The sequence below is a fragment of the Chiloscyllium plagiosum genome, unplaced genomic scaffold (assembly GCF_037043375.1).
Source record: "Chiloscyllium plagiosum isolate Xiang-an unplaced genomic scaffold, Cpla_swu_hap1 HiC_scaffold_4, whole genome shotgun sequence".
In the NCBI taxonomy this organism is placed as follows: Eukaryota; Metazoa; Chordata; class Chondrichthyes; order Orectolobiformes; family Hemiscylliidae; genus Chiloscyllium; species Chiloscyllium plagiosum.
In genome coordinates, this window is record NW_028270142.1 from 46,085,974 (window position 1) to 46,099,970 (window position 13,997).

Here is a 13,997-nt window from a genome sequence, read left to right on the forward strand (position 1 = left end):
ACAGAAATCCCTCGAAAAGTAACCAAAATAAAAGCACGTTTTCTTAACATAGCTTTGGTGCTTCTTAAAGAAAAAAATCATTACAACAGAAGCTCTGAGGTTTTCGATCCAGAATATTTTATTACGAGCAAAAAAAAAATGCTTTTGAATACATCTAACGCAAGCCAGAGAGAATTGTAACCCCACCCCTCGTATCATTTTGTTTTCATCAAGAGTGAATGTACAAGTTTATGTTTTGCTTTGCAGTGAAGCAACACACAGAGAAGCACAACACACGCTCTTCTCCCTAAAACATTTAGGCCATGACTATTTTCTCGCCACCATCTGAGCCTGTCAAGGAGAGAGGCACGATTACAGATGTTTTGCATTTAAGGAAGTAGGTAAGTACATTATTCTTCTGCTCAGTAAACATTTTAAATAAACCAGACAAAAATATTCACAATCCACAACTGTTATATTCAGGCTCAAATACACATTTGCCTTTGATAACACTTATTATCCTGATTGTTTTGTTGTCTATTGCATCTCAAATTGCAAAGGAAAAGAAAAAAATCGCCTAAAAGGTTATACATTCGGTTCTTTTCCTGAGGTTGCAATTTTTTGTTGTGGCTGCAAACATTTGTGGAAAAACGAGGATATTATAAGGCTTGTGACAGTCTGCTCTACTACCTCATGCAAATAAATGGAAACATCTTAAGTCAGCCATATAATAGTGCAGGCTGTGACTTAATTTACAACGGAGTACTCGCAAACCGTCTGAGGAATCTTCCCCGAGGTGTCATAAGACCGAATTTTCAAAGGAAGAAACTGATATTTCAGCAGAGGAAGTCCCCAAACCAACTGTATAATGAAATACATAGATCATCCAGTGGAATACACATATAATGCACTTTAGGGAAATGTATGTTGCAACATGAGGGTACACACACATACACATTTTCAACTGTATTAATGTAGAAAGGTTACACTGCAAAATACATAATGTAACTTGATTTAAACAAATATGAAGTGGTCCAAATGGAGTCTGTACCAGTAATGCCTCCACATTCAACCGCGTTAAGGCTCTCCTACTTCATGAGCACATCTGTGATCGGGTAGCAAAATTTCAAATGACTCAGCACGTAGCTGTAGGCATCATGGCCAGTGAAATAAAAACGGAAAATACTGGTAAACACTAGGCAGGTCAAACAACTTATATGGAGAGAGAAACAGGTATCAGGTTGGTGACTTTTCTTCAATACTGGGAAAGGTTAAAGATTCAGTAGTTTCTAGGCAAATATAGATTCATGGGTAGGTTTCTTTTGGGAGGGAGACGCTATAATATTGTGACAGTGCGGATGAAAAGGAAGAGAGAAACTGAACATTGTCAAAGTGGGCATTCCTGGAAGAGAAAGGCAATAAAGTAATCTGTAAACAAAAAGAAGCATTTACAACATTTCCTGTTCTTATTTCCTTTTTGGATTTCAGGCATACACTATTTTGCTTTCAGGTTACACACAAACATTTTTTTTAAACCTTTTTCTTAATTTGTTTTCTTAATTCTAATGGGGGATCTTGCTACTCACATGAAACACTCTTGGCTTGGGTATAGAATATGTTCGATGCATCAGAAAGGTCTCCTGTTTGTGCTTTGCTTTATCATTTTGTCCCGAGGGGCAGATTTTGAATTCAGATAATTCGTTCTTTTGTAATGTTGATTGATGGATAAATATTGGCCAGCACACTGGGGAGAACTCCCCTGCTCTTCTTTACAGTGCTACAGGATCTCTAACATCTATCTGAGGGGACAGATGATGCTTCAGTTTATACTTTCCTCCAAGTGGTGGTTCCTTTGACACATCCATTATGCTTAGTCGTGCTAGCCTTCAGGACATTGGCTGATCCTTTGATCTGTAGATGAACTGAGATACAGAACTTTATTACAAATGTTAATCAAAATATTAGTTACTTACAGGATGGAGTATCATAAATATTGACTGAGGTTCAACCCAAGGCTGTAGATTTGATTGTTGGAAAGTGTTACATGAAGGAAGCATATCAATGAATTTTTTTGCACCTTAAATGACTGAACTAATCAGGCGCTTTATTCTAAAAGGATTTTAAATTACATTTTTAAGGTGTTACATGTTCTAGAGGAAAGTGATAGCATAAAGTAATGGTAAAATCACTGGCTAGAATCCAGAGGCCCAGGCTAAACTTTGGCTCAAAGTTTTGAAATCCACTACTGTAGTTGGTAGAATTTGAATTGAGTTAACTACTGATTTTTGTTTGTTCATTCACTGGATGTGGTGTCAATGGCTGGGTCAGCATTTATTGACGGAGAGTGCAGTTAAGAGTCACATGTCGATCAGACCAGGTAAGGACAGAAGTTTCCTTTTCTAAAGGACTTTAATTAATCAGATCTTCTTTTTCCAACAATGATTTCTGATCATCAATCTTCTACATTATAGATTCTTTTATTGAATTCAAATTCCACCATCTGTCATGGCAGGATTCAAACCTAAATTTGAAACTATTGATGACTGTTGTAAAAACCTGGCTGGTTCACTAATAGCCATTAGAGAAAGATATATATCATCCTTACCTGGTCTGACCTATATGTAACCACAAACCTACAACAATTCCCTAGATTCTGGAAAGGTCCCATTAGATTGTTCAAGTAAGTAGGTGGAGATAGAAAGCAAAAAACTACAAATGTATATATCTTAATATTTGTCTTTGAAAAAATGCTGGTATCTTTTATTAAAGAGGATAAAGTGGGCCATTCAGAAAATCAAAATGCAATCAAGCTGAATCAACATTGTTTTGTGAAAAGGAAATCATGTTTGATTAGTTTACTGAAGTTTTTGAGAAAGTGTCAAGAAATATGAATAGAGGTGAGCATGTGGATGTGCTGTCTAAAGATTTCCAGAAAGCATTTGACAAGATGCCACAACAAAGATTTCTATGTAAAATAAGAATTCATGGTGTAGCGGCAACATAATAACAGATACAGAACAATGGTAAGCCCAGACCTGTTGACCTGCAGAGATGTCCGTATTAACATGTAGGGGCTTGTGCCAAAATTAGGAGAGATCTCTCCCATAGAGATACTCAAAGTCATATCTTTCAATGTCACAGACACTAACATCACCATCCCTGAGTATGACTTTTCTCACTGGTGGGCAGAACCACCAGAAGTGATAGCACAGTGCCATACAGTTTTTTAAAATTCATTGACAGGATGAGGGCATCACTGGCTAGGCCAGCATTTATTGTCCAGACAGCAGTTAAGAGTCAACCACATTGCTGTAGGCCAGACTAGGCCATACCTTCCATTATGTTGTGCAGCACTACCACCATGCCAAATTAAATACTTTCAAACATGTAGGCTAGACTAGGTAAGGATGGAAGTTTCCTTCCTTAAAGGACATTAGTTTTTCCCGACAATCAACAATGGATTAATGGTCATCATTAGACCCTTAATTATACCAACATCTGCCATTGTGGGATTTGAAACCATTTTCCAGAACACTGTATTAACAGTCCAATGATAATACCACTAGGCCGTTGCCTTCCCCTTTCAATAAACTGAAAGACCTGTCTCAAGACTTAGACAGGTAACTGTTCAGTCAGTATGAAAATAGAGTCGCACAGCACAGAAAGAGACCCTTCAGTCCAACTTGTCCATGCCAACCAGAATTCCTAAATTGAACTAGTCCCATTTGCCTGCATTTGGCCGATATATCCGTATACCTTTCCTATTCATGTACCTGTCCAAATTAATTTTTCACAGTGTATTTGTAATCACCTCCACCACTTCCTCTGGAGTCCTGAACATTGACTGTAGATCCCATGAAGTGTATGGTATCAGATCACACATGGACAAGGTTTTCTGATTACCACCCTCTCGTCACCCTTCCTCATTAATCTACCAGTCACAGATGCTGCTATGACAACACTGATAAGACCAACAACCGCACTGTCCTCATGGAGGTGAAGTCCTGACTTGAGTTGAGGATACCTTCCATTATGTTGTGCAGCACTACCACCATGCCAAATTAAATACTTTCAAACAGATTGAGCAACTCAAAATTCAGTATTCATGAGGTGATGTGGACCATCCGGAGCAGCGGAATTGTACGCAGCACACAATCTGTAACTTCATGACCAGGCACACTCCACTCTGCCATTAAGAAGTGAGGGGACCAATGAGAAGTGCAGATAGGAATGTTAGCAGCAGTACCAGCCATAGTCTGTCAAGCTGGTGCAGCTACAACACCAAAAAAAAGGCATGTCAAACAGTGGAAGAAACATGCAATGGTTAATGCTAAGTGATTCCATAACCATAGAATCAGATCTAAATTCTACAGTCCCGGTATATCCAGCCAGAATAGCGGAAAACAATTAAACAACTAACAGGAAGCGAAAGATCCACAAATCTTCAATGATGTGGAAGCCAAACATGTCATTACAAAAGACAAGGATGAAGCATTTGCTTCAGATGTCGAGCGGTCAATCCATCTTGGCCTCTTCCTGAGGTCCCCAGTTTCAGAGATGCCAGTCTTTAGTCAATTCATTTGACTCAAAGAGATATACAGCACGGAAACAGACCCTTCGGTCCAACTCGTCCATTGTGCCTAGATATTCTAACCTAATCTAGACTCTATGTAATATCAACAAATAGCTGAAGGTAGTGGTACTGCAAAGTCAATGGGCCCTGATAACATTCCAGTAATGTTGAAAACTTGTGCTCCAGAATTAGCCAGGTAACAACCAAACTGTTCCAACACAGCAACAACATTTGCATATACGCAGCCAATGGTGAAAGTATTGATTCCCTTATCTAAGAAAATATATCAGCTTGGAGGCAGTTGAGACAAGGTTCACTCGGTTGATCCTGGATATTGAGGTATTGTCTTAAGAGGAAAGGTTGACATGTACTCATTGGAGTTTAAAACAATGAGAGGTAACTTTACTGCAACATAAATGTTTTTAGGGGGGTTTAACATGATAGCTGCGGAAAGCTGATTTCCCCTTGTGGGAGGACCAGACAGCATAATCCCAGAATAAGGAGTCACCCATAAAAAATACCCATGATGTGGAACTGTCGGTTTTGGACTGGGGTTGACAATGTCAGAAGTGACATGACACCAGGTTATAGGCCTACAAGTTTATTTGAAATCACAAGCTTCCATAATGCTGCTCCTTCATCAGGTGAAGTCAAATAAACCTGTTGGACTGTAACCTGGTGTCATGTGATTTCTGACCATATAAAACAAAGATGGGGAGGAATTTATTCTCTCATTGGGCAGTGATTCTATGGAATTCTTTACCACAGAAGGCTGTTGAAGCTGGATTGTTAAGTGCATTCAAGGCTGAGATAGACAGAAGTTTAATAAGTAACAGAATTAAAGGTTATGGGGAAAGGTGTGAAAGTGCAGTTGAGGATTATCAGATCAGACGTAATCTTATTGACTGGTAGAGCAGACTCAATGTGCCAGATGTCCTCTTCCTGCTTCCTAAATCTTTTGGTCTAATGCAGAAAATTTCTAGATATGTGCCGTTCACAACAAAAAGACAGATTCAACTTAGCCAATTAGTGTCCCATTAGTCTACTCAGTAATTCTCAGGAAAGTGATTGAAGGGGTGTCAACAGAGTAATCAAGCTGCATTTACTCAGCAATAACCTGTTTGTTGTTACTCACTTTGGATTTTGCCAGGGTCATTCAGCTCTTGAGCTCATTAAAGCCTTGGATCAAACATAGGCAAAAGAGTTGAACTCCAGAGGTGACGTGAAAATGACTGTCTACAATCAAGGTCATAGAACATAGAACATGGAACATTACAGCAGAGTACAGGCCCTTTGGTCCTCGATGTTGAAACCAATCTGAAGCCAATCTAACAGGTGCCACAGTAGCTCAGTGGTTAGCACTGCTGCCTCACAGTGCCAGGGATCCATGTTAAATTCCAGCCTTGGGCAACTGTCTGTGTGGAGTTTGCACATTCTCCCCGTGTCAGTGCGGGTTTCCTGCGGGTGCTGTGGTTTCCTACCACAGTCCAAAAGATATGCAGGTCAGGGGAATTGGCCATGCTAAATTGCCCATAGTGTCAGGTGCATTAGTCAAAGGGAAATGGGTCTGGGTGGATTGCTCTTCAGAAGGTCGGTGTGGACTTGTTGGGCCAAATGGCCTGTTTCCACACTGTAGGTAATCTAATCCAATCTAACCTACACTATTCCATTATCATCCATATGTTTATCCAATAGCAACTTAAATGTCCTTAAAGTTGGCAAGTTTACTACTGTCACAGGCAGGGCATTCCACGCCTTTACTACTCTGAGTAAAGAATCTACCTCTGACATCTGCCCTATAGCTATCACCCTCAATTTAAGGCTGTGTCAACTCATGCTAGCCATCACCATCCAAGGAAAAAGGGTCTCATTGTCCACCCTCTCTAATCCTCCAATCATCTTGTATGGCTCTATTAAGTCACCTCTCAACCTTCATCTCTCTAACGAAACAGCTTCAAGTCCTTCAGCCTTTCCTCATAAGACCTTCCCTCCATACCAGGCAACATCCTGGTAAATCTCTTCTGCATCCTTTCCAATACTTCCACATCCTTCCTATAATGCGGCACCCAGAACTGTACACAAAACTTCCAAGTGCGGCAACACCAGAGTTTTGTACAGCTGCAACATGATCTCATGGCTCCTAAACTCAATCCCTCTACCAGAAAAGCTAATACACATATGCCTTCTTAACAATCCTATCAACCTGGGTGACAATTTTCAGGGATCTATGTACATGGACACCAAGATCTCTTTGCTCATCCACACTACCAAGAATTTTACCATTAGCCCAGTACTCTGCATTCCTGTTACTCCTTCCAAAGTGAATCACCTCACACTTTTCCACATTAAACTCCATTTGCCACCTCTGAGCCCAGTTCTGCAGCTTATCTATGTCCCTCTGTTAGCTGCAACATCCTTCGGCACTATCCATAGCTCCACCAACCTTAGTGTCATCTGCAAATTTATGAACCTACCCTTCTACGCCCTCATCTAGATCATTTATAAAAATGACAAACAGCAGTGGCCGCGAAACAGATCCTTGCAGTACCCCACTAGTAACTGCACTCCAGGAAGAACATTTCCCATCAACCACCACCTTTTGTCTTCTTTCAGCTAGCCAATTTCTGATCCAAGCCACTAAATCACCCTCAATCCCATGCCGCCATATTTTCTGCAATAGCCTACTGGGGGCAACCTTATCAAAGGCTTTACTGAAATCCATATACACCACATTAACCGCTTTACCCTCATCCGCTGTTTGGTCACCTTCTCAAAGAACTCAATAAGGCACGACCTACCCTTCACAAAACTGTGTTGACTATCCCTAATCAAATTATTCCTTTCTAGATGATTAAAAATCCTATCTCTTTCCTTTTCAACACTTTACCCACAACCGAAATAAGGCTCACTGGTCCATAATTACCAGGGTTGTCTCTAGTCCCCTACTTGAACAAGGGGACAACATTTGCTATCCTCCAGTCTTCTGGCACTATTCCTCTAGACAATGATGACATAAAGATCAAGACAAAAGGTTCTGCAATGTCCTCCCTAGTTTCCCAGGGAATCCGAGGATAAATCCCATCCAGCTCAGGGGTCTTATCTATTTTCACACTCTCCAGAATTGCTAACATCTCCTCCTTATGAACTTCAATCCCGTATAGTCTAATTGCCTGAATCTCAGTATTCTCCTTGACAACATAATCTTTTTCCAGTGTGAATACTGTCAAAAAATATTCATTTAGCACCTCTGCTATCTCCCCGAACTCCATGCACAGCTTCCCACTACTGTCCCTGACTGGTCCAAATCTTACTCTAGTCATTCTTTTATTCTTGACATACCTATGGAAAGCTTTAGGGTTTTCCTTGATCCTGTCTACCAAAGAGTTCTCATGTCCCCTCCTGACTCTTCTTAGCTCGCCTTTTAGGTCCTTCCTGTCTAACTTGTAACTCTCAAGCACCCTAACTGAGCCTTCACATCCCATCTTTACATAAGCCTCTTTTTCCTCTTGACAAGAGATTCAACTTCATTAGTAAACCACGGCTCCCACGCTCGACAACTTCCTCCCTGCCTGACAGGTACATACTGATCAAGTATGTAGCTGTTCCTTGAACAAGCTCCACATTTCAATTGTGCCCACCCCTGCAGTTTCTTTCCCCATCCTATGCATCCTAAATCTTGTCTAATCCCATCATAATTGCCTTTCCCCCAGCTATTACTCTTGGCCTGCGGTATATACCTATCCCTTTCCATCGCTAAAGTAAATGTAACTGAATTGTGGTCACTACCACCAAAGTGCTCACCTACCTCCAAATCTAACGCCTGGCCTGGTTCATTAACCTGTACCAAATCCAATGTGGCCTCGCCACTTGTTGGCTTGTCTACATACTGTGTCAGGAAATCATCCTGCACACATTGGACAAAACTGACGCATCTAAAATACTCGAACTATAGCATTTCCAGTCAATACTTGGAAAGTTAAAGTCTCCCATAACAACCACTTTGTTACTTTCACTCCTATCCAGAATCATCTTTGCTATCCTTTCTTCGACATCTCTGAAAGTTTTTGGAGGCCTATAGAAAACTCCCAATTGGGTGACCTCTCCTTTCCTGTTTCTAACCTCAGCCCATACTAGCTCAGTAGATGAGTCCTCATCAAACATCCTTTCTGCCATTGTAATACTATCCTTGACCAACAATGCCATATCTCCCCCTCTTTCGCCACCTTCCCTGTTCTTCTTGAAGCATCTAAACGCCGGAACCTGCAACAACCAATTCTGTCCCTGCTCTATCCATGTCTCCAAAATGGCCACAACATTGTAGTCCCAAGGACCAACCCATGCTACAAGTCCACCCATCTTATTCTGGTGTTGAAGTAGACACACTTCAAACCATCTTCCTGCTTGCCAGTATACTCTTGCGACCTTGAAACTTTATTTATAACCTCATTACTCTCAACCTCCTGTACACTGGAGCTACAATTCAGCTTCCCACCCTCCTGCTGAATTAGTTTAAACCCTCCCAAACAACATTAGCAAATCTCCCTCCACAGGATATTGGTACTGCTCTGTTTATGGTGTAGACCATCCCATTTGTAGAGGTCCCACCTCCCTCAGAATGAGCCCCAATTATCCAGGTATCTGAATTCCTCCCTCCTGCACCAAAACTCTAGCCACGTGTTCAACTGCTCTCTCTCTCTCCTTATTTCTCACTTCACTAGCACATGGCATGGGTAACAAACCAGAGATAACAGTTGTTATCAACAGTTGATAACAATTGTTCTGGCTCTAAGCTTCCACCCTAGCTCCCTGAATTTCTGCCTTACATCCCCATCTCTTTTCCTACCCATGTCGTTGGTGCCTAAGTAGACCCAGCCTGGGGCTGCGCTCCCTCCCCCTTAAGGATCCTGAAAACACGATCCGAGACATCATGAACCCTGACACCTGGGAGACAACACATCAACCATGGGTATCTCTCGGTTCCATAGTACCTCCTATCTGTCACCCTAATTATGGAGTTCCCCAGTGACGAATGCTTTGCTTCTTTCCCCTCTTTCCTTTAGAGCAACTGGGACAGAATTTGTGCCAGAGACCTGTACCACATGGCTTACCCCTAGTAAGTCGTCTACCCCTACCCCCCCATCCAACAGTATCTAAAACAGATCCAATCCAATATTTGACTAAGTATGACATTAAAGATCCCTCGCAAAAATTGAGTCAATATGAAGTGGTTGGGGGGAAGGAATGTCTGTACTAGTTGGTGTTGTACCTAGTACAAATGAAGATAGGTTTGGCTTTTGGAAGTCAATCATCTCAGTCCTCGGAGACCAAAATGGAATTTCCTTAGCCTGGTGGTCTGGGCTTAGCCGTTTTTAGCTGCTACATCAATGACCTTCCTTTCCATTGTAAAGTCAGAGTGGGAATGTTTGTTCATGATTGCACTATGTTCAGCACATTCAGTCTTCAGGCACCATTCTTTTCTCCTCAGATAGTGAAACAGTCCATGGTCAATTGCAGTAAAGCCTGGACACCTTCCATGTTTGGGCTGATAGGTGGCATGTAACATTCATGCAGGACAAATTCCAGGCAAAGATCATCTCCAACAAGAGATTCTGTTAACTACATTAAATAAATCCATAAAGTCATAGATGTGTACAGCATGGAAACAGATCCTTTGGTCCAACTCGTCCATGCCGACCAGATATCCTAATTTAATCTAGTCCCATTTGCAGCCCTTGTCCCATGTCCCTTTACACCCCTCCTGTAATTGTCCCAACCTCCACCACTTCCTCTGGCAGCTCATTCTATACACACACCACCCTCTGCGTGAAAATGTTGCCCCTTAAGTCCCTTTTAAATCTTTCCCCTCTCACCCTAAATCTGTGCTCTCTAATTCTGGACTTCCACACACCAGGGAAAATCCATGCCTCTCATGATTTTATAAATCTCTATAAGGGTACCCCTCAGCCTCTGAAACAGTCCCAGCCTATTCAACTCAAACCCTCCAACACAGTCAACATCCAATATGTGATGGAGATTTGTGGAATCAATCTTCCATATCCACTCCTCATGTAAACTGTATTGAATCAAGCTAAATGTATTGCAAATTGTCTCTCATGTGTTCCATATGTCTAGTTATTTGCTACCAATTTCATTTTTGTGTGTTTCTTCACTTGTGTATATTATTACTTGTCAATAAATTCTGGCCTCAGTCTCAACTTTGCACATTATTCTGATCTTATGGTACTCACCACTTTGTGGAAGAGGCAGGAAAATCCTTTGGCATCGAATGTGATCTCCAATTTAATTTCAAGAAGTTAAATTTAGTCTCATGACAAGCTAATCCTTCCTCTACACAGATTCACTGGAAACATACTCTGTTTGTAGAAAGAGAAAGAGCTTGTATTTAGGTACCACCTTTCACAACCTCAGGTTAGACATGCCTAGAAACCAGTGGTGGAATTTTGGAAGCAGGAGCTCAAGCAATGTAGTCTTCAGGTGTAGTATATGTTAATCTAATCTTTTGCTGCTACCGCATATATATGTATGTGTGTGTGTGTGTGTGTATAGAGACAGCAGATCTCTGTAAGGAAAGTAATTCTGCTCATGGAAACTGCGCTTTAGTGAACACAAAAGGTTTTGGAGGAAGGCCAAGCCGAAACAGAGATAAAAACAGAAAATGCCGAAAACACTCAGCTGGTCATGAGCATCTGCGCTGTGCAAGAGAAACAGTGAACATTACAGGTCAATGACCTTTCATTGAAATTGTTTTGTAATCCAGTAAAGATACTGCCCTGTGCTTCCTTGGAGTCCAAGCACGTTGTTGTGGTAACTTAACAGAACAAAAAAAAAACTTGTGTTTTTATAGCCTTTAAGATAAACAAATGTCCAAAGCATAACACAAGAATGTTATCAAACAACAGTTGACACTGAGTCATATTGGGTGATATTAGGACAAAAGGTATTCAATAAAGCTAGGCTTTGTGAAATGTCTTGAGGGTGAAAGATAGGTGAAAAAGTGGAGAGATTTAGAGAAGGAGTTCCAGACCAAATTGCCCTCCTAGCTGAAGCCACAGATGGTAGTGGTGGGGTAATAGAAATTGGGGTTGCCCTAGAGACCAAAATTTGAAGAAAAGCAGAGATTTTGGAAATTGTAAAGCTAGTGAGGGAGGTAGATTTGTAAAACCCAAGTATATAAAGGCACTAAAAACAAAGAGACAGTATTTTCCATTATGCAAATTGTACAGTGAATTTGTCATCTAGATAAAACAATGCAAGAAGGAAGCAAACCAGAATATTAACAAGGAATATCAACTTCTATACAGGGTTACTCAAGCTGCAAATAAAAAAAAACAATGTCTTTGCGTGCTGACAACCCATAACAGTGTGTTCTAAATAGGAAATAATGGTGTCTCAAATTGGGAATCACACTTCAGATCAAGCCACAAAGCACTCATGACAGAACTGCCAAGCCACGTTCTCTTGCTGGAAGAATGACTTTGGAAGCATGCTACCTTTCAGCTTCAGTACTCAATAGAAATGTTACATTTTCCAGAGCAATTTAGTAAAAGCATTGATTGTTTTAAACATCAATTTTTCATCACAATTTTATGAAGGATCTAAAAAGGATTTCCAGCTACAGAGACGAATGCACTATTAATATAATTGACAGTAATAGTGTATATTGCCCACATATTTAAACAAATAGTTTTCAATATATAATCATTGACTGAATCATGCATGATGGGAAGTCAAAAAACTGAAAATCCACAATATTTTATAACAAAATTCTTTATTTTTTAATTATCATCAAAAATGCTAGGAAACAAACATCAAGTAATGGGGCTGTCCACAATAGGCAAGTTTTTAAGAGGTGATTTCCAATGCTATCCTGATAATTATGAAATGGGTTCTACCTTTTGCATGCTAATTTGAACCCAATTCTCAATGTGGAGAAACCAATTATTTCTGTTTGAATTCAAGTGCTATCCATTGTCGGATTGTAAATGTTTTTGTTTTGAAGTCCAAACTCTTATGCAGTCTTAGAATATTCCTCTTTCTCTTCTCTTTGATATTTAGAAGTCCTTACTCCAACAGTGCAATATTTCAGCATCACTAATCTCATTGTATTGTGTACAGGTTCTGTCACTATGGAGCATGTGTTTCACAGTATAGTACATATTTTTTGTTACAATTTGCATGGTTCAGTATGTGATGTGGACATTACATCGATTCAATGAACAAGTTTTTTGGTTTGCCAGAATATTACTGATCTTCCAATGTAAAAAGTTGTCCATGACTGAATGTGGCAACTGGGACATTCCAAAGTTTGAACAAAGTGCTGAGGAATGCACTAAAGCTTGAGGCAGCCACTGCAGCAATGGAATGGGGAATGGCCACCTCTAAGACCTTTCTTCCATAGCACACTGAAGGCTGGAAATGTGTAACATAGAATGCAAATTCTAAATATCAAGAGTATTAAGAGTATTATAATTGTATTGCAGTACCTCAGAGTGAAACAATGCTGTATGGAGAAATGATTGAATTTTATTGCATCTGCTGTAAATTTCAATTTGGAATGTTTTGCCATATACTTTTAAGAATTTTGTGAATAAAGTATATTTCTGAAAAAATGTGATGTGCTCATTTGAGTACGCAATGTAGAGAATTTCATTTCATAATGTGCAACTGTGACTAAGGATATAAAAGTACCCGTTGAATTGCTTGTATGTCTGTCTCCTTTACAGCTACTTTGAAAGTTAAACAGTCAAAAATCCAAACCATTCTGAGACAGAAAATATTTTCAACTGGCAGATAATGGGTGGAGATGTCTTTCAATTTTTGTCAAGAGTTGCAATTATGATACAAAAATAGGTGGAAAAGCAAGTGGTGAGGATGACAAGGAATCTACAGAGGGATATAGACAGGTTAAGTAAGTGGGCAAAAAACTTGGTAGATGGATTATAATGTGGAAAAATGTGAGGTTATGCACTTTTGACATGAAGAATGGAAGAGTTGAATATTATTTAAATGATAAAACACAGCAAAAAGCTGAAGCGCAGAGGGATTTGGGGGTGCTTATGCATCTATTATAAGAAGTTTGCATACAAGTTCAGTGTATAAGGGAAGCAAGTAGACTGTTGGACATTATTTCAAAGTGATGGAGGATAAAAATAAGAATTAGATTACATACAGTGTGGAAACAGGCCCTTCGGCCCAACAAGTCCACACCGCCCCGCCGAAGCGCAATCCACCCATACCCCTACATTTACCCCTTACCTAACACTACGGGCAATTTAGCACGGCCAATTCACCTGACCTGCACATCTTTGGACTGTGGGAGGAAACCGGAGCACCCGGAGGAAACCCACGCAGACACGGGCAGAACGTGCAAACTCCACACAGTCAGTCGCCTGAGGCGGGAATTGACCCGTGTCTCTGACGCTGT

General features: G+C 40.4%; 1 long non-coding RNA gene across 3 annotated transcripts in view; it reads right to left on the reverse strand.

Annotated features, from left to right (window-relative positions):
- Positions 1-348: 348 nt before the first annotated feature.
- LOC148150133 (uncharacterized) overlaps positions 349-13,997 on the reverse strand; it is a 70,760-nt gene continuing 57,111 nt past the window's right edge. For 2 of the 3 annotated variants that reach the window (XR_015756950.1, XR_015756953.1), the window contains one exon: positions 349-1,901. This is a non-coding gene — a long non-coding RNA (uncharacterized LOC148150133). Of the gene's footprint in view, positions 1,902-10,800; positions 10,927-13,997 lie in introns of all 3 variants that reach the window. The other variant, XR_015756952.1, reaches the window with a different exon arrangement.